A 24592-nucleotide genomic window follows, 5' to 3' on the forward strand; every position below is an offset into this window, starting at 1 on the left:
AGAGGAGCTCGAACAGTTCATCCACTTCACCAACACCTTCCACCCCAACCTTCAGTTCACCTGGGCCATCTCCAGCACATCCCTCACCTTCCTGGACCTCTCAGTCTCCATCTCAGGCAACAAGCTTGTAACTGATGTCCATTTCAAGCCCACCGACTCCCACAGCTACCTAGAATACACCTCCTCCCACCCACCCTCCTGCAAAAATTCCATCCCCTATTCCCAATTCCTCCGCCTCCGCCGCATCTGCTCCCACGATAAGACATTCCACTCCCGCAGATCCCAGATGTCCAAGTTCTTTAAGGACCGCAACTTTCCCCCCACAGTGATCGAGAACGCCCTTGACCGCGTCTCCCGTATTTACCGCAACACATCCCTCACACCCCGCCCCCGCCACAACCGCCCTAAGAGGATCCCCCTCGTTCTCACACACCACCCTACCAACCTCCGGATACAACGCATCATCCTCCGACACTTCCGCCATTTACAATCCGACCCCACCACCCAAGACATTTTTCCATCCCCTCCCCTGTCTGCTTTCCGGAGAGACCACTCTCTCCGTGACTCCCTTGTTCGCTCCACACTGCCCTCCAACCCCACCACACCCGGCACCTTCCCCTGCAACCGCAGGAAATGCTACACTTGTCCCCACACCTCCTCCCTCACCCCTATCGCAGGCCCCAAGATGACATTCCACATTAAGCAGAGGTTCACCTGCACATCTGCCAATGTGGTATACTGTATCCATTGTAGCCGGTGTGGCTTCCTCTACATTGGGGAAACCAAGCGGAGGCTTGGAGACCGCTTTGCAGAACACCTCCGCTCAGTTCGCAACAAACAACTGCACCTCCCAGTCGCAAACCATTTCCACTCCCCCTCCCATTCTCTAGATGACATGTCCATCATGGGCCTCCTGCACTGCCACAATGATGCCACCCGAAGGTTGCAGGAACAGCAACTCATATTCCGCCTGGGAACCCTGCAGCCATATGGTATCAATGTGGACTTCACCAGTTTCAAAATCTCCCCTTCCCCTACTGCATCCCTAAACCAGCCTAGTTCGTCCCCTCCCCCCACTGCACCACACAACCAGCCCAGCTCTTCCCCCCCACCCACTGCATCCCAAAACCAGTCCAACCTGTCTCTGCCTCCCTAACCGGTTCTTCCTCTCACCCATCCCTTCCTCCCACACCAAGCCGCATCCCCAGCTACCTACTAACCTCATCCCACCTCCTTGACCTGTCCGTCTTCCCTGGACTGACCTATCCCCTCCCTACCTATACTCTCTCCACCTATCTTCTTTACTCTCCATCTTCGGTCCGCTTCCCCCTCTCTCCCTATTTATTCCAGTTCCCTCTCCCCATCCCCCTCTCTGGTGAAGGGTCTAGGCCCGAAACGTCAGCTTTTGTGCTCCTGAGATGCTGCTTGGCCTGCTGTGTTCATCCAGCCTCACATTTTATTATTTTAATGGCATCTGGGTTGGTGCATGAATAGGAAGGGTTTTCAGGGAAATGGTTCAAAATATGGCAAATGAGAGTAGATTTTTTTTTTCTGGCTCAGACCCAACGAATACCAGAAAATGTTTTGAAGCAATGTCTTGTGCTTAGGAGTGCTTAGGATGTGGAAGGAGTGAAACCGTTATTTCTGAGTGAACCCCTCTCAGAGATCACTGTTGTCACCATCACTTGCATGTGTATATAAAAAGATGCAGATTGTCTGTGAGTGGGATAGTCTTGACCATATTTGATGTCTGTAGTGAACTGCCAGGAAAGAACAGTCAAGTTACGCAGTCGTGCAGCTTGCATTTGTTCAGCCCACAAATGTCATACATTCATACTGAGGACAACCAAAGCCGTGGCTGGGTGCAGAGGACAGTACTCAAATGGTACCAAGGAATTTAGCATGCCTTCCTACTTGGCATATTAAATAGAAATACAGCTAGTTTGCAGTCAGTGCCTATTAAATATCTCTCCATTGTATTTTTCATATACAGTGGCTTGTGTTGCAAAATATCATTATGTCACACGCTCAGCAACTATAATTTCCACATTCTGGGCATGTTATTACAGTCAGTCCTTGCATATTACACTGCAAGTGCACTGGCACCCTTGGTGAGTGTTAAAGACTGGCATATTGGGTGCTACAGTACAGCTCGTATTCACTGGAAGCACCATAGAGTCATAGAGATGCACAGCATGGAAACAGACCCTCCAGGCCAAATTATCCATGCCTACCAGATATCCTAAATTAATCTAGTCCCATTTGCCAGAATTTGGCCCATATTCATTTAAACCCCTCCCATTCATATACCCATCTAGATGCCTTTTCAATGTTATAATTGTACCAGCCTCCACCGCTTCCTCTAGAAACTCATTCCACACACGCACCACCCTCTGCATGAAAAAGTTGTCCTTCAGGGCCCTTTTAAATGTTTTCCCCTCTTGCCTTAAACCTATGCCCTCCAGCTTTGGACTCCCCTACCCTGGGGATAACACCTTGGCTATTCACCCTATCCATGCCCCTCATGGTTTTATAAACCTCTGTAAGATCACCCCTCAGCCTCCAACACTCCAGGGAAAATAGCCCCAGCTTATTCAGCATCTCCCTGTAGCTCAAACCCTTCAACCTTAGCAATGTCCTTGTACATCTTTTCCGCACCCTTTCACATTTAACAATACCTTTCCTACAGCAGGGAGACCAGAATTGCACACAGTTTTCCAAAAGGGGCCTAACCAATGTCCTGTACAGCTGCAACATGACATGCCCGACTCCTGTACTCACGCACTGACCAATAAAGGTGTGTGCGCCAAACAGTGTCTTCATCACTCTACGTGTCACTCCACTTTCAAGGAAATATGAACCATTTTGTTTATCAATTCTCCCCAGGACCCTACCATTAAATGTACAAGTAGTGCCCTGATTTGCCTTACCATTGTTTTTTATCCTCTAGTCTTGCATGGTGTATGGGCATCATTGGCATCTCTGGTTTTTCTTGCACAGAATGTCTCACTTGGCCATTTCAGTGGAAGGTTAAGATCATGTTACTGTGGAGTTCCATGTAAGCGACAACAGATTTCCTTTCCGAAAGGATGTCAGGTGAGTTTTTCGCTTTTATGACAATCAACAATGTTTACATGGTCACCAAAGACTAGCTTTTATTTCCAGATTTAACAGAATTCAAATTTCACCATCAGCCTTGGCGAGATTCAAATTCATATCTCCAGAATGTTAGCTTGTGCTTCTAGTCCAGTTCATTACCACTGCGCCACTGCCTCCCATTACTAAATTTCTACAGCCTGCTGCTAATTCCTTGCTATCATGTGTTCTCAATTGAAACTCTGAAACATTATCTTGTTTCATTTTCAAGCCTTAACCATGGCCTCTCTGCTGGGCCAAGCACATGTCCTTAAACTGTTAGAACAGAGGACATGTATTGACAGAGGCCCCCACCAGCTGCTCGAGTGAGTGCAGAGGAACTGACAACTCTTGAGAACAGCAGGTGAGCACTGGCCGGTGTCCCAGCCAACATTCCAACTCTCAAGCTACAGCACCCAATTCATGTGAACAGCTGTCAATGGGATCTTGCTCTGCACAGATCGCCTGCAGTGTCAGCTGAAAACAGCAAATATACTTCAAAAGCTGCCAAAGTGTCTTAAACCACATAGTTGATGTCAAAAGCTGGTTATAAATGCCAGTCCTTATGGTGCTTTCAAACTGAAGGCAGATTTGGCTTGTTAAGAACGGAGTGGAAAATCCTCATGTGAGCTGCCAGGGTGGAGGGAGGTTGTATAGGAGGCAAAAGGGAGATGATAACTGCAGGACCTGAGTGCCTTTCAGCCCAACATATGTAGACCTGTGCTCTCGTCCCTTTCCCACTTCTATTGAATCAGCTGGGAGCATGCACCACTCGTGGCTTCATCTGCCTGGACACAGACGCAGGAGAGATGAAGTGACACTGCCCAAGCTCACCGCCCTACAGTGAAACTTCAGCAATACAAGGCAAGCCAGTTTGTGCACAATATCCTCAGCCACATGTAGTTAACACCTCTGCAAACAGGCTGCCTTTCTCAAATATCGTTTGCTCAAAAGCTTTACATAGAACATAGAACTGTATAGCACAGTACAGGCCCTTCAGCCCATGATGCTGTGCCCATCTATTATCCTATTAAAATCAAACTACCCTGCATACCCTACATTTTACTATCCTCCATGTGCCTATCCAAGAGTCCCTTAAAAGTCTCGAAAGTATCTGATCCACTATATCTGCCAGCAGCACATACCACATTCCCACTACTGTGTAAAGAATCCATCTCTGACATCTCCCCTATGCCTTCCTCCAATCACCTTAAAATTATGCCCCCTCATAAGAGTCATTCCTGCCCTGGGGAAAAAGGCTCTGACTATTCACTCTATTGATGCCACTCATCATCTTGTGGACCACTATCAAGTCACCTCTCATTCTTCTTCGCTCCAATGAGAAAAACCCTAGCTCCCTCCACATTTTCTCATAAGACCTATCCTCCATTCCAGGCAGCATCCTGGTAAATCTCCCCTGCGCCCTCTCTAAAGCTTCCTCATCCTTCTTATAACGAAGCGACCAGAACTGAACACAATATTCCAAGTGTGGTCTAACTAGAGTTTTAGGGAGGTTAGGGGTTTTCCTGATCAGGAAGTCATTTGACTGCAGCAATATTGCCAAAGGAAGGCAAAAACACTCGGAGAAGGCTAAAATCAGGCCTTGTTCAAATGATACTCCACACAGAGTTTTCAATGACAACTCTGATTCTTTTCCTGTCAACTGATGGGGCAATACACAGGGAGACTCCAGATATGCAGAGAACTGGACCAAGTGTACAGCTTGTTCCTGCACCAAAGGCTGCTGATTGGTTAAAATGCTCATATGAAGAATTGATCGATGGTCCTGCCGTATTTACTTTAGACCATGGTGATACTGCTTCGGACCAATGGGGAACATGTTTTCTGGGGAAGAAGACAATGTTCATGAATTCCTCAGACTCGTGAGGAATGTCCAAGCCCATCTGACCTGCTGATGGAAGCAGCCACTCATTGGCGGAACTGCAGAAAGCAGGATCCCATTTCAGGAACTTCACACGTTATCGTTTAACGGGGGAAAATGGGCAACCTCTTGCCTCCCCATGTAGCAGACACGAAACATTGAGAAAACTTTTGTTTATTAACAGCAGGCAAGGAGTCACAGGCTGATTTTGCTACTCTGTTTTGTAGCCAACACCATTAGGCTATCAAGGACAGGCAGTTTACACGAAGCAGATACACTGCAATAAACACTCTTGTTAATTATAAAACCAGGATCAGCTTTCGAGACCAGGACTTCACTGGAATAAGTGTGATTCTCCGTGTTTTGGATTATCCAAATATGTTTAGCTTCAGGTCCAAACGGGTCAAACTGGGACTGGACTGCACGTGGAGTCAGTCCTACTCCAGGCTCAGGCTTCTCTAATAGCCAGGGCCAGGATCAAACAGCGCCGAGAGAAATAACTAGGATGTGACCATATGTTCACAGATTTTGTGTTTTGTCTCCATGGAGATATTTGAACAGTGAAAGAATTCCTTCACTTTTAACGAGCCTGTGGACAATCTTTCAATTCAAGATATTAACCATTGCAAATCTGAACAGGTCCAATACTTGCATTCGTGCCCCCCACAGCTCAGAAACCTTGGGCCTTGAAAACAGAGGATCATGCCATCGTTACAAACCATAGTAATGCAAAAATCACTTTCCTAATAGAGTTTGGCAGCAACTGGAATGTAGCAAAATGCCCCTGGGCTTCCAAAGAAGACTGTGTAGGGGGTGGTGGTAGGTCAATTTTGAGAAGGTTTCTGGAAGGTGATGGATGGGGTAGAAGAGCTGAACTTGATGAGTGGGCAATCAGTTCTAATGGCTTCCACCTTCTCCCTCTCTTACCCCGCTTCCCACTCAACTCTTTTGACCATACATCAGACACAAGTCCGTAAGAGGTTATCAGTAACAGGGAGGTCATCACAAACTGCCTTTCCAGTTCTACATAAATGCAGAATCAAGACCAGTGAAGTTTATTGTCACCGGTGTTGGAGAAAGGATAGGGCTGGGAGATCAGAGATGGATCTGTTGTGATGCAATTTCGAGTAGGTGCGACTTGAATACAGAGCTTCTGCATGAAAGGTAGGAGCACTACCATGAGATCCTTGCTAGGGTAAGGCAGAGTTAGAATTGCTCACCACAGAAGAGGTCCCTGGGCCCATGAGACTTAAATATTATGGACATTTCAGGTTCTCATCGCAGTACATTTTAAAAGGCTGAGGTTTCCTGCCTCAATTACACTCCCAGGCAGTGCATTCCAGATCCCTGCCGCCCTCTGGATGAAAGGAAACCTTTCTTCCTTCGAATCCCCTCTCAGCATCTTGCCTTTTATCTGAAAATTACTCCCTCTTGTTATTGATCCTGCAACCTGTTTTCTATCCATCCTGTCCATACCCTTCATTATCTTATCTTATGCACCTCAATCAGGATTCCACCGCCCCCAGTTGTTTCAGCTCCAGAAGAAAACAACCCAGGTCTATCCACCCTCTCTTCATAGAGAATCTGCTCTATCCGGATAACATCTTGGTGAATTTCCCCTGATCTCCTCTGCACCCTCTCCAGTGGGATCACGTCCTTCCTATAGTGCAGTGGCCAGAACAAAGCACAGTATTCAAGCTGTGGCCTAACCAAAGTTCTGTTGTGCTGTTATAATCAACGCCACATATGAGAAAGGCAGGTGTCCCAAACACCCTCTTAACTCCCCTATTAACCTGTCCAGCCACCTTCAGGGGTTCACAGACAAGCACTCCAAGATCCCTCTGTACTCAGCTTCCTAGTGTCCTGCCCGTCATTGGGTATTCCCTTGTCTTGTTATTTTTTCTGAACTGCATCACCTCACATGCATTAGATGGTTAAACTCCATCCAACACTGTTCTGCCCACCTGACCAATCTGTCTCTGTCCTCCTGCAACCCAAAACTTTCCTCCTCACCGTCGACCACACGGCAAATCACTGTGCCGCCTGCAAACTTCCTTTTAATCCCCCTGCACTCTCCCCCTCTGTCATTTATATAAATCATCAACACAAGGGATGCAGTACAGATCCCTGTGACACTGGTCCCCAGTCTGAAGAGAGTAACACAAGGAAAATGTCATCACCTGGTCCAATTTTGACTCTTCGCCTCCTTCCCCGAATGTCTGCATCTCCGTTTTGGAGAATGGCCATTAACTCATACTTACTACAAGCCCCGACTCCCATAGCTTTCTCAACAACACTTCCTCACACGTTGCAACCCGTGAGAACTCTGTTCTATTCTTTCGGTTTCTCCTTTACAAATATTCAGAAGCTGGATTTGCTGCTTACAGTGGGGTCTCTTCGACATGGAGGATACTAAAAACTTAACAGCTCTGTGGAACACTTCCGCTCAGTCCACCAGCATGATCTATCTTTTGTCATTTTTAATCTTGCACCGCAGGCCAGCTGCGTCCTCAGCCTGATGAGCTTTACTGGAAGGACCAAACACAAGCCCGTACACCTCCATCATTCATTCTCTATAGGCTCCCGCACTCAATATCGACTTCAACCCTTTGAGGTCATGATATCCTCTGCCATATAGTTTTTTTTTCTCTCTTCCCTTGCCCAGTCTGATTTAGCTTCGTTCTTTGTCTCTTCGTGATGTGCAGATTTCTGCTAAGTCATTCACATCTCACCTGGGCATAACTTTGTCTCTTTACCAGTTGTCATGAAACCTTGCGTTGTTTCATCTCCCCTTGACCTTTACCTAATCACAGACCGTTCCTTGCATTCTCCTTACCCTCACCGACTCTGACATTCCTATCTTTTGCCAGTTCTGACAAAGAGGAGCCGAGCCGAAATGCTAACTCTCTGCAGACGCTGCCTGACCAGCAGTGTATATCCAGCATTCCTTTTTTGTTTTTATTTTATGTTAAGCGACGACCTGGGAAAGGTTGATAATGAGCCGAAAATTTAAAAAAAGCAAATGACAGCAGCATGGCAAATCAATAGTAAAATTTCAGGAACAAGTACAAAAATGGCTGGGGGGGGGGCGGGCGGAAGCGCGGTGGCATCTGTGGAGAGAAATGGTGGGGTGGGGCCAGAAAATGAGGGGAATCATAAACTCAGAGCAAAGTTGAAGGCATTTGTCAGAATGAAAGAGGAAACAGTGAAAGTGAGAGGCTCCACACAATGCAAGGGAAGGAAATGACCGACCTATGGGCAAGTCAAAATCCTGAAACTCCCTCCCCAGCAGCACTGTGGGTGCACATACACCAGGGTGACAGCTCACCACCACCTTCTCTTAGTGGTGCAGCAAACGCCAGGGACAATCCCCATCCCACAAAAGAGAACCAAAGCGCATCCATCCCACTGAAACTAGACTGATTCCAAGCACGGAAAGGCCGTAAAATGAGATGTTGGAAAGACTGGACCCATAACCCTGAGAGTACTTAAGAACAAGAGGGGAACTTATTGAAATATACCACATTTTTTGGGGACTTGACAGAGAAGATGTGGAAAAGTTGTTTCCCCTAGTGGAAGGGTCAAGGACTAGAGGGTATAATGTCAGAATAGGGAGTTGCATAATAAGACTGAAATGAGGTCGAATTTCTCTAAGGGCTGTTTAATTCTTTACTGCCGAGGGCTCTTAAGGCTGGGTCATTAAATATATTCAAGGCTGCAATAGAGTGGTTTTTAAATCAGGGTGGGAGTTGAGGGTTACAGGGAAATGGCAGGAAAAGAGAGTTGAAGATTATCAGACTCTCCACGATCTCACTGAATGGTGGAACAGACTCTGTGGACTGTACGGTCTTCTCAATCTAGCTCAATTTCTCGATGCTAATTTTTGACAGGAGGACTAATTCTGCATTTCATTACAGTGCAAACTCATTCACACAATCCTCAGAAAGGTTCCATCTGGATTGTGCTGGGCAAGAGATAGCTCTGAGCAGCACGATGCTGACCTGTCCCAACGAAGCCTTTCCTTAATTCCAGCAGTTGCTGTAATTGGAACTAAGATCTCACAGACTTTTTAATTTCATTGCAAATTTGAGCAGCACAGGCAGGATTCCTTCTACTACTCCTTCAGCTACTACTTCCAATTCTGTCCTCACTCCTGATCAGACACAATCAGCAAAGTACTACTGGGTTTTTCAACAAATGAAATATTGTTGGAAGTACCAACTGGTGTGAAACTTCCAGGCTGCTCTCCTTGGCAAGTTAAAGACTGACAGAGATTTTAACACTGCAGAAGAATCCATTCATCAGTGATGTTTTGAAATGCAATTAAACTGACAGTGTTAAGGTTGTATCCATTTCAGAAAACCGCTGCTTTTGTGAAAGTGACAGCCTGCAGCGGCTCAAGACCACTTGCACACCAGTCGCCTCATATTTTCACCAACCTTTGGGCCTTCCTGTTGACTGTAAGCAGAATGAATTTCTGGCTAGTCAAGTCCAAATCCCTGGGGCTTTTCTCCCCCCCCCCACCCAGAAAAACCGGCAAAGTTTTGCTGGGGAGAGTGGGGTGGAAGATGAGAAAAGAAGTTTGTTTTCAGAAAGCTGAAAAGTATGAAAAAAAAAACTTTTGTATACTAGCTTACCGGTTCAGAGCTTGCTACACTACGTGACAATAAGGACTGCAGATGCAAGAAACCAGTCAACAAAACGCTGACTTTCCCGCTCCTCGGATGCTGTCTGACCGATTGTGCTTTTCCAGCTCCTCATTTATTGACTTTTGCTAGACTATGCCTCCAGTTCACAGGAAGTGCTGAGGAAATAGACTGGAATTGGCCCAAAGTCAATGGAATGTTAGCCGTAGCATTAGGCTGGTAGAATGGAGAAAGACTGCAGAAAGCTGCAACATACCGGAATCTGAGAGTCCTTGTGCATGAATCACAAAAAAAAAAGCTAACATCAAATTTCAGTTGGTATTAGAGAAGGCAAATGGAATACTGGTTTTTAATTCAAAGGGAATGGCTTTGGGAAGTAGGAATGTCTTGCTGAAAGTACACAATGGCTCTAGGCAAATCACGGCTAGAATACGATGAACAGTTTTGGGCCTCTTGTCTAAGCAAAGATATACTGACGTTGGAGGAAGTCTGGAGAATAGTCACTTTCTAGAGGGGGTTCTTCACAACACAGGTTGAGCAGGTACTCAGTGGAGTTTAAATGAATGAGAGGCACATTTACCGAGAGTATTCTTAAGGGGCTCAATGGGGTAGGTACTGAAAGGTTGGTTCCCCTTATGGGAAGTCTACTACCAGAGGGCATAATCCCAGAGTAAGAGGTTGCTCAGTTCGGACAGAGAATGAGGAGGAATTTCTTCTCTCAAAAGGTAGCGAACCTGTGGAATTTGACAGTTGGATTTGACCATTATCCCCACATCACTGCCCCGAAAGGAATAGGTCTGAAGGTGGCAGCAGTGACACTGGTTTTCAGGATGGCAGCAAAAGGAGGATGGCCCGTGTGGTTGGTGATGTGGTAGGCCCGAAACGGTGCTCCTGGCAGATCGACGGGAGTGGCAGCGGTGTGGTAGGCCCAGTGTGGTGCTCCCAGAATGCACTGTGACATGGGGGCACTGGTGGGCACAGAGCCCATTGTGGAGACCCTTCACTCATGTCAAGGGGACCACAAGAAGTGAGAAAGAATTCTACAGAGTTATATCTTAATATCTTCTGCAACTCAAAATGGCACCAGAGCGTGATGACATATTACACTTTTCACTGTATTTATTTGTTAAATTATTCCAAATGAAATTAATCAAAATGAACACTTATTCGCTCAGTAGTCACACAGACCAGAACCTTAGGAATAAAGCAGCTTCCTTCTCAACTGCTCAATGGTACCCAACAGCAGTTTATATTTATATAACACCTTGAACATTATAAAACATCCCAAAGTACTCACAGGAATGTTATAAAATAATATGATGACAGTGAGCCACACGACAACCAAAGGGGAGGTGATGAGTGTTTGAAACAAGGGGAAAAAGAAAAGTTAGAGAGACGAAGAGATCTAGAGAAGGAATTCCAGAGCTTGAGAACTGTAGGCACATTTGCTAATTAGAAACACACAAAGGAGGCCAGAATTGGAGGAGCACAGATATCCCAGGGGGTTGAGTGGTTGGCAGAGAGATTTGAGGGGGGAGCGGTAAGGGCTCCAGCGAGATTTAAAAACAAGGATGTGCATTTTAAAATCAAGGGACAGCTTTTACACACAGAATAATTCATGTGTGAAATGAACTGCCAGAGGAAGTGGTGGATGCAGGTACAGTTACAATGTTTAAAAGGTATTTGGCTAAGTACATGAATAGGAAAACATCTGGAGGGGTACGGACCAAGCACACGCAAGTGGGACTAGTTTAATTTGGGAACATGGTTGGCATGGACTAGTGGGACTGAAGGGTCTGTTTCTGTGCTGCATGACCCTATAAGGAACTGTTTGACTCGGAGCCCAAGTAGATCAGCAAGCACGGTGTGTGTGGGGGGATAGGCCTGGGCAATGGGATTTTGTGCAAGTTAAAGACACAGGCAGCAAAGGTTGGGATGACTGTGAGCTTCAAGAGGGATAGCATGTGGGAGACCAACTTAAAAGTGGTCTTATCAACGAGGTTACAACGGAGTAGAGAGGGGTTGGGTGAAATATAAGAGGAGGTTAGTAGGGGTCATGGGGGCTTTCGGGCAGAGAGATTATGGGAGGAGAAGGTAGATGGTGTTGACAATGGCACAGGTTGGATGCTGAAAGCTCAAGAAGGATGAGCAAATACATAACTGTACTTAGCTATGATACCCTCCACAGCTGAATAGCTTAATGACATTGCCTTCTTCTGACTTATGAACACTAGCTACGTGCTGAGGTGTGGGGGTATTCCTCGTGCCTTTGGAATGCCAAATGATTTACAGACAGGGAGAAAGTTGGCAAGAGAACTAAATCCTATTGATGACAAAACGACAACGATCGAATCTGATGATAATCGGCAAGAACATCTCGTCTACCTCTCAGGATTGCAGGAACAACTGTTTGCTTCTGTACAACAGAGACTACACCCTCCTGTGGGGCTCTTGTGCAGCAGTGGTAGTGTTTCTGCCTCTGGGCCAGAAGGTAGAGTTTCAAGTCCTACCTGTCCGTGGAGGTGAATCATAACATCTCTGACCCAGCAGACTGCAATCACGTTCCCCTCCCATGACACTTTATTGGATTGTAATAAGGAGACAGGATAAGGCCAATCAGCCCTTCAAGCCTGCTCAGCATGGATGTGTACCCAAACTGTTTATCTGCCATAGATCCATATGCCTTGCCAGGCTTACATGAACAGCAATCCCTCAATCTCACTGCTAGCACCCAGTAATTCAGCATGAAGCTAACCTCCAGCTTCTAGGTCCTAGCACGACAGGGAATTGGTTGGTTTGTCAGGGGATTCAACCGCAAACTGAAACAACAAGCAATTGGCTACACATCGGCAGGAGTCACAGGCCATTGTGTACAACTCTCAGACTGTTACAGGCAACCTCTGCAGCCCTGGGCAAGTCAAGTCCTGAGCATAACCCCCGACCTTCTCTCAGTATGCCACACTGCAACCCATGATGCCTCAGCTGCTTTCGATAGATTTGCCTGCAGATGCTGAACAGAAAGAACTCCTCCCAACTCCTGCGTTTTTGTCTCTGAGAACAGCAGTTCATCATTTGGTAAGACCACTGAAGTGATGGCAAACGCTGGTTTGGCCACTATCGGAATATCATGTTCAATCCTGGTCTCCCTGCTAATAGGAAAGATGTTGTGAAACTTGAGATGGTTCAGAAAAGATTCACAAAGATGTTGCTGGTGCTGAAGGGTTTGAGCTACAGCGAGAGGCTGAAAAGCTGGGGCAATTTTCCCTGGAGCACCAGAAGCTAAGGGGTGACCTTGCAGAAGTTCACAAAATCATGAGGGACATGGATAGGCTGAATGGCCAAGGCCTTTGCCCCAGGGTAAGGGATTCCAAAACTGCAGGGTACAGGTTTACTGTGAGCAGCAAAGATTTAAAAGGGACCTAAGGGACAAATTTTATTCCCCCCACACAGAGGGTGGTGCATGGATGGAATGAGCCACCAGAGAAAACAGAGAAGGCTGGTACAACCACAACATTTAAAAGACATCTGGATGGGTACATGAATGGTTTAGAGGGATATGGGCCAAATATTGGCATATGGGACTAGACTAATTTAGAAATTCAGCATGGACAGCTTGGATTGAAGAGTCTGTTTCCATGCTGTACAGCTCTGTGGCTTCGTTCACACTGTGCATTTGTGCACAGCAAATTTAACATGCTTCACACCATCAAACCTACCCTTCTCTCCCAACTGAAGGGGCACTGAGGGGCCATCAGAATGCCAGACACTCCCTTACCAATCCACCACACTGTTCCCCCTCTCTCACAGGGCAGTCCCTTCAAGATCAAGGGACTGAGGTGCAAATGGAGGTCAGGATCAGAAACAAGGGTCAAAATAGTTACAGGCCAGGGGTTCACAAGTCATTGTAGGAATCATACATCGTAGTTTATTGGTTGTGGTGGGAATGACATGTGTGGTATTTCGAGAAGTATCAAAACAAAAATAATGAACATAAAAGGTATCTGATAATAAGGCTGACTGATTACTAAATTAAGTCACCCTAACCCCCAAACAGTATGCATTCCCTTCTTTCCCCATTAAACAACACAAAGTCTGGATTGGCAGATTGGCTTTCATTTTACTTCTCGCCCATTTCAATTTTGGAAATGTTCTCAATTTTCACCCCCATGTTTTTAAATTAATAAAGAGACAACACAATGGTGGAAGCCCCAGTGAGGGCGATGGTAAGATGGTAAAAATGAACTGGTGGACCTCTGCCTGGGCTGTAATAACACAGGGCAGGCATTAGATGCGATGACGAGAACGCAGTCACGGCTCAGTGGGTACCACTCCGAGTCAGAAGGTTGGGGGTTCAAGTCCCATCTTGGGCCATTCCACAGAAACAAGACCTGACTATTCCAGGGCAGTGATGAGGGTGTGCTACACTGTCAGATTCTGTCTTTCAGATAAAACATCAATTCAGGTTGTATCTGCCCTCTCAGCCAGGTCGCATCATTCGGAGAGGGGCAAGGCAGCTTCTCTCAAGTACACTGGCCAGTTCTTATAGCTGAACCCAACTCTAAAAAAGAAGAATATTAGTCAACTGTCTCAGCAATGCAGGTGGGAACCTGCTTTGTGCAAAGCGATAACCATAGATCTCTAAAGTATAGCTGTGATAATTCTTGAAAAGGAACAAAACTCCCAAGATCATGAGAAATGGTAGATAAATGCACACCTTTAAATGACTTGAGGATTTGTGGAGTGACCTGATGCAATCTGCATACCATTTGGTGAAACTGTGCTTTGTAAGTTTGTTGGTGATTGTATACAGGGCCAGAGATTCCCCTGAATTTTAGCTCAGCAGTCGTACAGCAACCTCTTTCTCTCTCTGTCAAACTCCTTCCTTCTTCAGAGTTTGTATTTATGATAAAATGGGGTTCCTCACACACCCCAGGAGTCAGATCCAATTAATATGCCAGCAAGCCAGTTCTCAATAGCTAAGACAGAGCACTCGTGATATGTTTGAGTGACTGTAGAGGTTTGGCTGTTGTACAAAGCTCACATTGAGGCTATTTTAAAAATTAGCTCATTTATCACCAGTGTACAACAAACTGCCACCACACTAACTTGTTCCAACACAGATTGGCTGCCCCAGCTCAGTATTCTGTACACCAATTGGTCATTTTATCCCAGTACCGTGCATGTCAGTTGGTTGATTCAGTCCAGTACTGTACACTGTGTGGTTATCCCACTTAGCCTCAGTCCTAGCCTGTTCAATGAGGTGTTCTGGTAATGGATATATAATTCCTTCCAGGATTTTATTTTCTCTCTTTTTTTGTTGTTGTTCCTTTACAAACAAAGCAGCCAAGGCCCTGACTGCACAGTCCTCAACTTCTCCAGTTGTCCCGTACCCTCAACCCTGTGCAGTTCTCGGACCGTCTGAAGTGACCTTGACAGGGAAACATTCAGCACACGCACATAAATATAGCTCAAACAGCCACTTTTATTTGGCTGCTTGTCCTTGAAACGGAGTTTGGAAATATGAGATGTCTGGTCAACTGAAAGACCCTGGAGATGACAGAGGAATGTCAGCCTTATAACTTAGCTTGCCATCAACATGAAACCAGCCACCACGCCATCCCCTGCACCCTTCCATAACACCCACGGGCAAACCAGGCCCAATTCCTATCACTCACAGTAACTCAAAGCTCTCCATAATGGACCATGGGTAAATAATCAGTGTAAATACACTGGAATAATCGACTGTTCTAGCCACATATCTTAACTACTACTCCCCCACAAAGAGAGTCACAGTTCAGGTGGCTATAAAAAGGTAGCATGTTACTATTTTAATCAATCGCACGTGTGACACACCTCCAGGAGTTGGGACTTGAACCCAGACCTTCTGGTTCAGAGGTAGGTACTCTACCACTGGAATTCAGTTGGATGGACAGTTGGTTTGCAAAGCAGCAAGATGCCAACAGCGTCGGTTTAATTACCATCACCAGCTGATGTTACCATGTTACCTCCTTCCCTCAGGAGGAATCAGCATCAGTCGTGTCCCTGTAACGAGAGAGAGCAGCCCTGTGGTCCAGGAAGACTATGGCAATTTGACTCTACCAATGCACCACAAAGGCCCTTTGGCAAATAACCACACTGGTCAGTCAGCTAAACTTGGGCTTCACCTATGGATCTGTTAATCATGCAAATAAAAGCAAAACACCAAAAATTTTAGAAACCACAAGTGCTGGAGAAACTCAGGTTTGGCACAGTCCGTGGAGAGGTAAACTGAAGGAACATCTCAAGTGTGAGTGATAATGGGAACTGCAGATGCTGGAGAATCCAAGATAATAAAATGTGAGGCTGGATGAACACAGCAGACCAAGCAGCATCTTAGGAGCCCAAAAGCTGACGTTTTGGGCCTAGACCCTTCATCGGAGGGCTTGGCCTGCTATGTTCATCCAGCTTCACACTTTGTTATCGAACATCTCAAGTGTGATAAGTTTCTCTGGCACTTCCTGTTAAATCACTAGCCCTACAGACCAAGAACCCATCTCCTTGTTTAGGAGAAGATACCATGACATTCATATACATAATAAAAAAAAAATCAAGTGTTCCTGATATGCTTGCCAACATCAGCCTATACTCCACACCACCAAAACAGATTCATCATTCACTTCATTCTATTTGTGGGATCTTGCTGCAAATAGAACACTGCCATCTGCCTTAACCACAAATGGCTTAACTACAAAATGTATCTCATTCTGACAGAAGGTCCTGGGATGGTTTCGAAGGGCACGTTAATGGGTTAACTAGACCCTGTTATTAAAAAAAACAATCCTTCCTGATCTTGGGAGGTATCTTTTGCTGGGGTACAAAGGTTGTGGATTGAAACCTCAAACCATAGGGCTGTGCATGTTCTCCATGCTGACACTGCACTGGGGCAAGGAAGAGACCTTATGGCACTGTGCTCCTCCCCAGCACCCTGGTCAATATTTCACCACCCCACCCCATCTGTATCACTCAAAAGCAGACTGCTGCCACTGCTCCTTTTGCTGCCCATGAATAGGGTGCCTTGTTTCCACACTGCAATTGTGACAAACCCCTTGCTGTAGTATTAGGGCTGCCGGGCAAATCTCTGTCAAGCTTAAAATCTGAAGCTGAAAGTGACGTTTGTCCTGCCCCCACCGCATTCTCATGAACAATTAGATCTCTGTTCTCCAGCATGTCACAGCACTTCACAACTGGTGCCCACTTGTGGTTTCTGCAAGCTCCCCTCAACAAGCAACAGTTATGGTTTATTAGAGAATCTGAACATGCATCGGGACAAGTCGACTCAAAATAAATCGCAGGAAAATATCCTCAGCTTGAACAGAGGCATTATCCTCGCAGATTATATCTGACGCACAATAATGCCAACATCAGGGCAAGCAACGTCCAAGTCAAATTATTTCGAGCTAGTTTGTGTCATGCACATCATTGTGGTACTTGATCCATTCCCCTACCTCCAAGTCCTCATCCAACAAATAACATACAGCCAACCCACAGACTGAACAGAATCATTTAATCCCATTAAATACTCTGGGGATCAGAAAACACTGCTTTTGGAAACAGCTCCATCAGCGAGGGTAATGTGGCTTTATTCAACAGTAGATTAACTCCAAGTCTTGTGTCCAGATGACTGTCTGGCTCCAGTGGGGGTTGGATGGCGGGGGGAACTGAGGGACAATGTATAAATAATAACGGCAAAGCCTTCATTATAGTTACAAGCCCCTACCTAGAATGAGAGGATGAGAACATTCCCACCTCAGTGCTAGAGCCTGGGTAATAAGGGGCTAGTCACTGATCCATTGGGCGCAGTCCTGCCTCTGGGATTCAATGGACATTCTCAAGACCTGGCTACAGGCTAGGGGACCTTTCAAAAAGTGTTACACCGTCAGAAGTGCCATCTATCAAAAGGAGTCAGAAAGCCCAGGAAGCAAAAGGGAGTTCCCTTTCCGAACACAAAACAAACCCAGGTGACCACCACATTGTCAGGGCTTTTCCAACATTACACTCTGACTACCTGACTGCCTGTGAAGCACTTTGGGGCTAGCCGATGCAGAGGTGACTGCTTTCTTAAAGTACGCTTCATAAGATCACAATGCAGCAATCACATTTTGCAGGACAGAATCTGACCAGTCATACTTTTAGCGGTTAACTCTTTTCAACACCAGGTTATTCACAAAACATATGGTTAAACTGTGTGTGCATTAAGTCACTCCTCACAAGGGCCCATTTAGAAAGTGATGGGTCACACACATGGACATGTCGATCCGAACTGGAGTTTTCACCAGTGCTGACGTGGAGGCTAAAGAATTTTGCAGATGATGTGGAGGAAACTAACATACTCTGGAATCTCAAGGGAGCCCACTTTACCCAGGTGAGGGATTGTGGGGCAACTTTCTCCTTCGAAAGTACTGCCCACATTCCTCTGGCTGGGAGCAAACAGAAGGAACAGCACAAAATTGCAACCAATGGTTAACATTTCACGACTAAATCAAGGGAGGCCCAGTGATACCGGGAGCAATGGAGCTAAAACAGGCTGCAGGTGGACCTGGAACATATTGGAGGTGTAAAAATGGAGACAAAGCACAGGAGGGGAGGGAGGGAAGGAATGAACGAGGGGGCGAAAAAGAATGAGAGGGGTGCGGTCTGACCTGATCTGACCCACATTTCAACAGTTCATGAAGTATATACAAAGTATAATGTAATGTAAAGTCCCTTCGGATATCCTCAGGGGGTAAAAGCACATCCAAAGTAGCCTCCGTCATTCTGATGGCTTGGCTGATCTTTGTTGCTATAGCAACCGCTCAGAACTGTGTTGAGGGGTCATTGGAGAGGTCCTACCAGACCTGTGATAGAATCCACTGGAAACTTCTTACATGGCCATTTCTAAAGCATCATTTATTGAGAATCCATGGTTTATTGCACGGCCAGATTTGTACTTGAACTGAAGGGTTGGCTAGGCCATTTCACAGGCAGTTGGCAGTTAACCACATTGCTGTGGGTCTGGAGTCACATGTAGGCCAGACCAGGTAGGACAACAGATGGGCATTCCATGGCACTAAGATGAGCGTAGTGACCAGAAAATTGTTGGGTTACCCCAGTTTGTACACAGGCTGGGCAAAACACTGTATTGGACCCCTTTAAAGAGAGAGGACAGCAAAACTAAGGTGCTCCATAGTGTGATGGGCAACACCCCTATTGGGGGAAAATACACAATGTTACTGTTATGATGGCCAGGTTGTGCAGTAACATAGGAATCATAGATTAAGACTCAGATTCACCTAATTCACCAGATATACCTGTCTTTACAATTGAGACTATCAGGGTACTAGAGACCTGGCTGTCGGTGTTATATTACCCTAGAGGCTACCACCCGCTGCAGTATCCAAGTATTATCTTCCCAGACACAACCCATTGAAGCTAATGACTGAATCAATGCTCCCAGCTTCCACACAACGATCATAGGGACACAACAGGAGTGTGTTTCTGCACATTATTCTGAAATATAGTGCTCAAGTACGAGTCATCAGTTGGTCTCAGTTTAAGAATCTGTTGAAGAATGTTACTGCACCTTTAGGAGGAGAGAGTCAATGTTTACGCGCTAGCAGTGTCTAAATAATGATCCCATACATCACGCCGTATAAGGATAGGTAGCGAGGTTAAGGTTCAACTCCAATGCCTTCTGCAGTCAAATAGCCCACTCTGTCCAGACACAAAGGATGGTAACCTTAGAGCTGCTGAATGACTGGACGTGGGTCTCTAACCCAGACAGACAGCAGCATCAAGAAAATTCCTGAGAAAAAAAAAATTGGGACATGGAAAGAAGGGAGACTCAACAAAATCCCCATATTTCCACAGAAGGATCTGGCACCCTCTGAGGGTCTGCAATTCCAGACTTTCTGGATGCAAAGTCCAGTGATGATGAATGGGGGAGGCATTTTACAAGTGTGTTCAATATAGCAAACAGCAACTTACTAAAACCTTTATGAAAGCCGCTAAACAAAACCTCGGAATTCCCCAGCAAGTAGATGGAAAACCAGAGAGTGTGTGTCTCAGGGACACACTTGCATTCTCAGATCCTAACTTGCATGATGTTTGCCCAACATTCTGGGCAACTGCTCACTTAAATATATCCTTTTAAGTCCAATGTCAAACTAAAAGCGGTCGGGGAAAGAGACAGGGAAAAATGGGAAAAAAAAAGCTCCTCTCTGAAGCACAAAGTGGTTCCCATGGGTTTTGCTCCGAGAAGCTCTTTATAGTAGAGCTTTACGAGACAATTCCTCAAAAGGACAAAAAGCAAAAGGGACAGACAGCATCCTGAACAATGTCCATTTTTGTCATGACACGTTAATGCCTTTCCTGTCACTTCCCCATTTGCTGCAAAGGCCGCAGCACCTCTGGAATGCCTCTCAAAACCCTGAGCAAAGTATGTCAGGAATGTGGGCCCAGCTCCAGGCACATTCCACACAGTCACACAGGGGTTGGGAACCCATCTGGGAGCCTCCATTTCAGGCCTTTCAGGCACCAGCTTCCAGTCGCAGCTTTTCACAATAAGAGGCAGGTTTCATTACAACCCACCCTTTCCAGTGGAACTGACTGGGGGACAAAGGCTCAACATTTTCAACCTCAGCAACCTGATTTGATTGGATTTATTTATTGTTGCGTCTATTTTGTGAGAGACTACAGTCATATTGGTGGTATAGAGACGCTACTCTCCGGTGCCATCTTAAAAAGCACAAAAGTAAACCAAAACGTAGAATGTAACGGCAGAAAAATGACAAAAAATATGAAAAAAGGATGTGTTCGACTTTACAGTCCTTCTTGTTAAGTGCCCTAACACGGGCCTGGTGCCCAAGCACAAATCCTCCTCGCTACACCACAGCCACTGGAATAAAGTTGCCACTTCTCAGTGCCACCTCACGTCCACTGATGCCCCAGTCACTGCATCAGTGAAGGGCTTTGCCAATGCAGGCATTATCTGACCCTGCTGGGTATCACACTGGCCCACACTCTGCTGCCACGAGTCCGCTCTGTCCCAATGCGCGGTCTCCGCTGGGCCCGAATGCGCCTCGCCCACCCTGCCACTTGCACGAATCTGTGTTGGACACAGACGCTGCTGGGAACGCAAACTCACCTCTGCCACGAGTCTGCACTACTGGGCTCACTCGCTGCGAACCGAGCCCTTCAACAAGAGATAAGTAAAACCCCCCAAAAAAGAAAGAAATGCGAGAATAAAAAAGAAACAAAAACAAAAGAGAAGTGGAGAAAAGCAGACAGAGTAGACTCGGAAGCCCCATTCCTCTGCCATCTTACAGGAAAGACTTGGCTCCAAGTCTTGGTTTTCCCAATTTTCCTATAAAGTTAGTCACACACAGCAATCGGCCAAGACTCCCGGTTGGGGATTGCCCCTCTGAATGGGGTGGCATGGTGGCTCAGTGGTTAGCACCTCAGCCAACTGTGCAAACTCCACAGACATTCTCCCCATGCTCCGGTTTCCTCCCACAGTCCAAAGATGTGCGGGCTAGGTGGATTGGCCATGCTAAATTGCCCGTAGTGTTCAGGGATGTGTATATTAGGTGAATTAAAGGGGAATGTGTCTGGGTGGGTGCTCTGAGGCTCAGTATGGACTTGTTGGGCTGTAGGGCCTGTTTCCACATTGTAGGGATTCTACGATGACTCTGATTCTATGAAATCTGCTTGCAAGGAGTGGGGATGGAAAGACAGAGGGAAGCGTCCATGATGGATCAGACAAATTCCGACTTCAAACAGTATCAACATTACAACCACCATTTGAGAGTTATTTCCTGATCTAGATCCAGAGCCATCAGCTTGGACTGCCATCATGCCCTGCTATAGTACATTCTGGAATTCAAACTAATTCCTAACTTTTTGAAACGGATCACAAAAGGTTTAAAAAGAAAGAATATGACCAGACAAGGATCACCCCGCTATTTCTGAAACCATTCTAGCTTTAGAATGGGACAAAAGTAACTTTCTAGAAACTGTTGTGGAGTCAATGTGCTTTTCTGAAACTAATTCCAAAAGTTTGTCAACTTGATGGGGGGTGGTGGGTGTCTTTCAGCTACAAAGGCACTGGCTAGCTCAAGCTGTAAAATCCACAATAAAAGAATATATAATTGACCCAATCCCATAGCATATTTAGAAAAGGACTTTTGATGGGGAGATGGCCACTGGTCCTGCCTATTTTAGTTGTTCTGCAGAAGGCAAAATCAGACCAGCTGTAAATTATCTAACCGGCCAGGATAACAGGACCTTGGCAATACCTTAAAAGTGGGCAAAGGAACTCCAATCAACCTCTTCCAACTTTGAGTTCACCTTGGCAGCATGATAGCTCAGGGGTTGGCACTGCCGCCTCACAGCACCCAGGTTCGATTCAAGCCTCAGGCAACTGTCTGTGTGAAGTTTGTACAATTCTCCGGGTGTCTGCATTGATTTTCTCCCAAGGGCCAAAGACGTACAGGCTAGTCTAAATGGTTAAATTGGCCATAGTGCTTGGGTAACAGGATTAGCCATGAGAAACATAGTGAGGGGCGTGTGGAACTGATAGGCCGAATGGCCCGCTTGCACATTGTAGGGATGCTACGATTAGCTCAACTTCAGGTTCGCCGAGTACAATCTCCCCGGAAATTCAACTATAAGTGACGGACTGAAAACCCACTGCATGATAAGACCTTTACTTCAACTGAGGTATCCCCTCATCCAACAGATGATAGGTCCACTGCCCAAGAGGCTGAGAAGAAATGTTGTAATTGTATTGTTCTACTTTCCTCTGATCTAACCTTCATGTGAGCAGCAGCCTTTGGGAGATGAGTGCAATTTAAATATCTGGAGTGTGAGACAATATATAAACACGAAAAAAAAAGCTTCCAGCTCCAATTATTTAAACTTGAGAATTGGTCTGAGGGAAGAAGCATATGAATCATAGAGTCATTGACGCGCACAGCACAGAAACAGACCCTTCAGTCCAACATGTTCATGCCAAACAGATATCCTACATTAATTTAGTCCCAATGCCAGCATTTGGCCCATACCCCTCTAAACCCTTCCTATTCATGTACCCATCTAGATGCCTTTTCAATGCTGTAATTGTACCAGCCTCCACCACTTCCTCTGGAAGCTCACTTGCTACACACGCCACGGTGAGAGAAAAATTTGCCCCCCCCAGGTCCCTTTTAAATGTTTCCCCTCTCACCTTGAACCCATGCCCTCTAGTTTCCCCACACTGGGGAAAAGACCTTGCCTATCCTGTCCCCTCATGATCTTATAAAGTTCTATAAGGTCACTCCTCAGCCTCCGATGCTCCAGCGGAAATAGTTCCAGCCTACTCAGTCTCGCCCTACAGCTCAAACCCTCCAAACCTGGTAACATCCATCTCACTCTTTTCCAAACCATTTCAAGTTTCACAACATCCTTCCTACAGCAGATGGACCAGAATTGAATGCAGTATTCCAACAGTGATCTAGCCAATGTCCTGCACAGCCACAAAATGACCTCACAACTCCTACACTCAATGCACGGACAAGTAAAGGCAAGAATACCAGACACTTTCTTCATTATCCTCTCAATTTGTGACTCCACTTTCAAAGAAATATGAACGTGCAGCCCTAGGTCTTTGTTCAGCAACACTCCCCAGGACCTGACCATTAAGTGGAGAAGTCTTGTCCTGATTTGCCATTCCAAAATGCAGTACCTCATATTTATCTAAATTGAACTCCATCTGCCACTGCACGGCCCCTTGGCCATCTGATCAAGACCCCGTTGCACTTAAAACTAAGATGATGGGAAGAAAAAAAAATCTATCCATAACAATATAACAAGGTGCTTAGAGCCGGCACAGGAGCCGATTCCTAACCCAACCTGATACATCTACCTGATGTACTGTCAATTTATAGACAAGCAAACTACAAGCAGTGAGCAATACAAAACAACCAACACTGAGACCAGAAAAGCAATGAAGGCACATTTTACATACACACATTTTCCAAAAGTGCTAATGACCAGATTGGTTTTACTTTTATCACAGATATAGACTAAGTGCTGGCAAAACTTGCTTTATACCTGATAGCATCTATGGGGAGAGAAAGAGATAACAATTCGAGTCCTATTTGAAAGAAGAGTCATAAGACTGGAGAGATTAGCTTTGTTTCACTCTCTACAGATACTGCAAGACATACCAAGTTTCACCAGCACTTTCTGTTCTCATTTCAGGTCCCTAGCATCCACAGTATTCTGTTTTCAATCTGTTTTGAGGGATAAATCTCCCCACTTTTTGCCTAAATAGAGCAATGGGATCTATCAGCTCCATCATAGAAGGACGATGGAGCATTGGTTTTACTACATCTGAAAGACATCATCTCTGATGATGCAGCATGCCCTCAGCTCTCCGAGGAGTTGCAAGTTTCAATTCTTTGCACTCAAGTCTCTGAATGCTTCAAGACCCTCTGGCTCAAAAGGCACAAGACCTACCCCCAAGCCATGACTCATGACTCGGTCAATTTGGCATCACTATCCCAAAACTACAACAAAGGATAAAAATAGAGTCAGATTCCAGACTTGTGCATTTCATCCAATCCCTTGAACAAGATCCTATTGACTCATTCCACTCCTTAATTAGGCAAGAAAATGTTGGATACGTGTTCCCGAGTTAGAATTCTTGTGCAGAAAGTGACAATTTTCTAACATTTGGTCATGGGAACGATCCCCCCCATTCTCATGAAGTCACTTTGGTGGAAATGATCACAGGCCAGGGAAGCAAATCACATTTCGACTAAAACACATCCATCCGTCACAAAACTGCATACAGAGACTCGGGTTCAATTCCAGATGGAGTTTGCATGTTCCCCGTGTCAGTGTGGGTTTCCCTCAGGGTGCTCCAATTTGC

General features: G+C 45.8%; 1 protein-coding gene across 2 annotated transcripts in view; it reads right to left on the reverse strand.

Annotated features, from left to right (window-relative positions):
• Positions 1-24592, reverse strand: part of LOC125462770 (transcriptional enhancer factor TEF-5-like) — a 151943-nt gene that overhangs the window by 114732 nt on the left and 12619 nt on the right. The gene's annotated exons all lie outside the window — the stretch shown is intronic.

The sequence above is a fragment of the Stegostoma tigrinum genome, chromosome 21 (genome assembly GCF_030684315.1).
Source record: "Stegostoma tigrinum isolate sSteTig4 chromosome 21, sSteTig4.hap1, whole genome shotgun sequence".
Taxonomy (NCBI): Eukaryota; Metazoa; Chordata; class Chondrichthyes; order Orectolobiformes; family Stegostomatidae; genus Stegostoma; species Stegostoma tigrinum.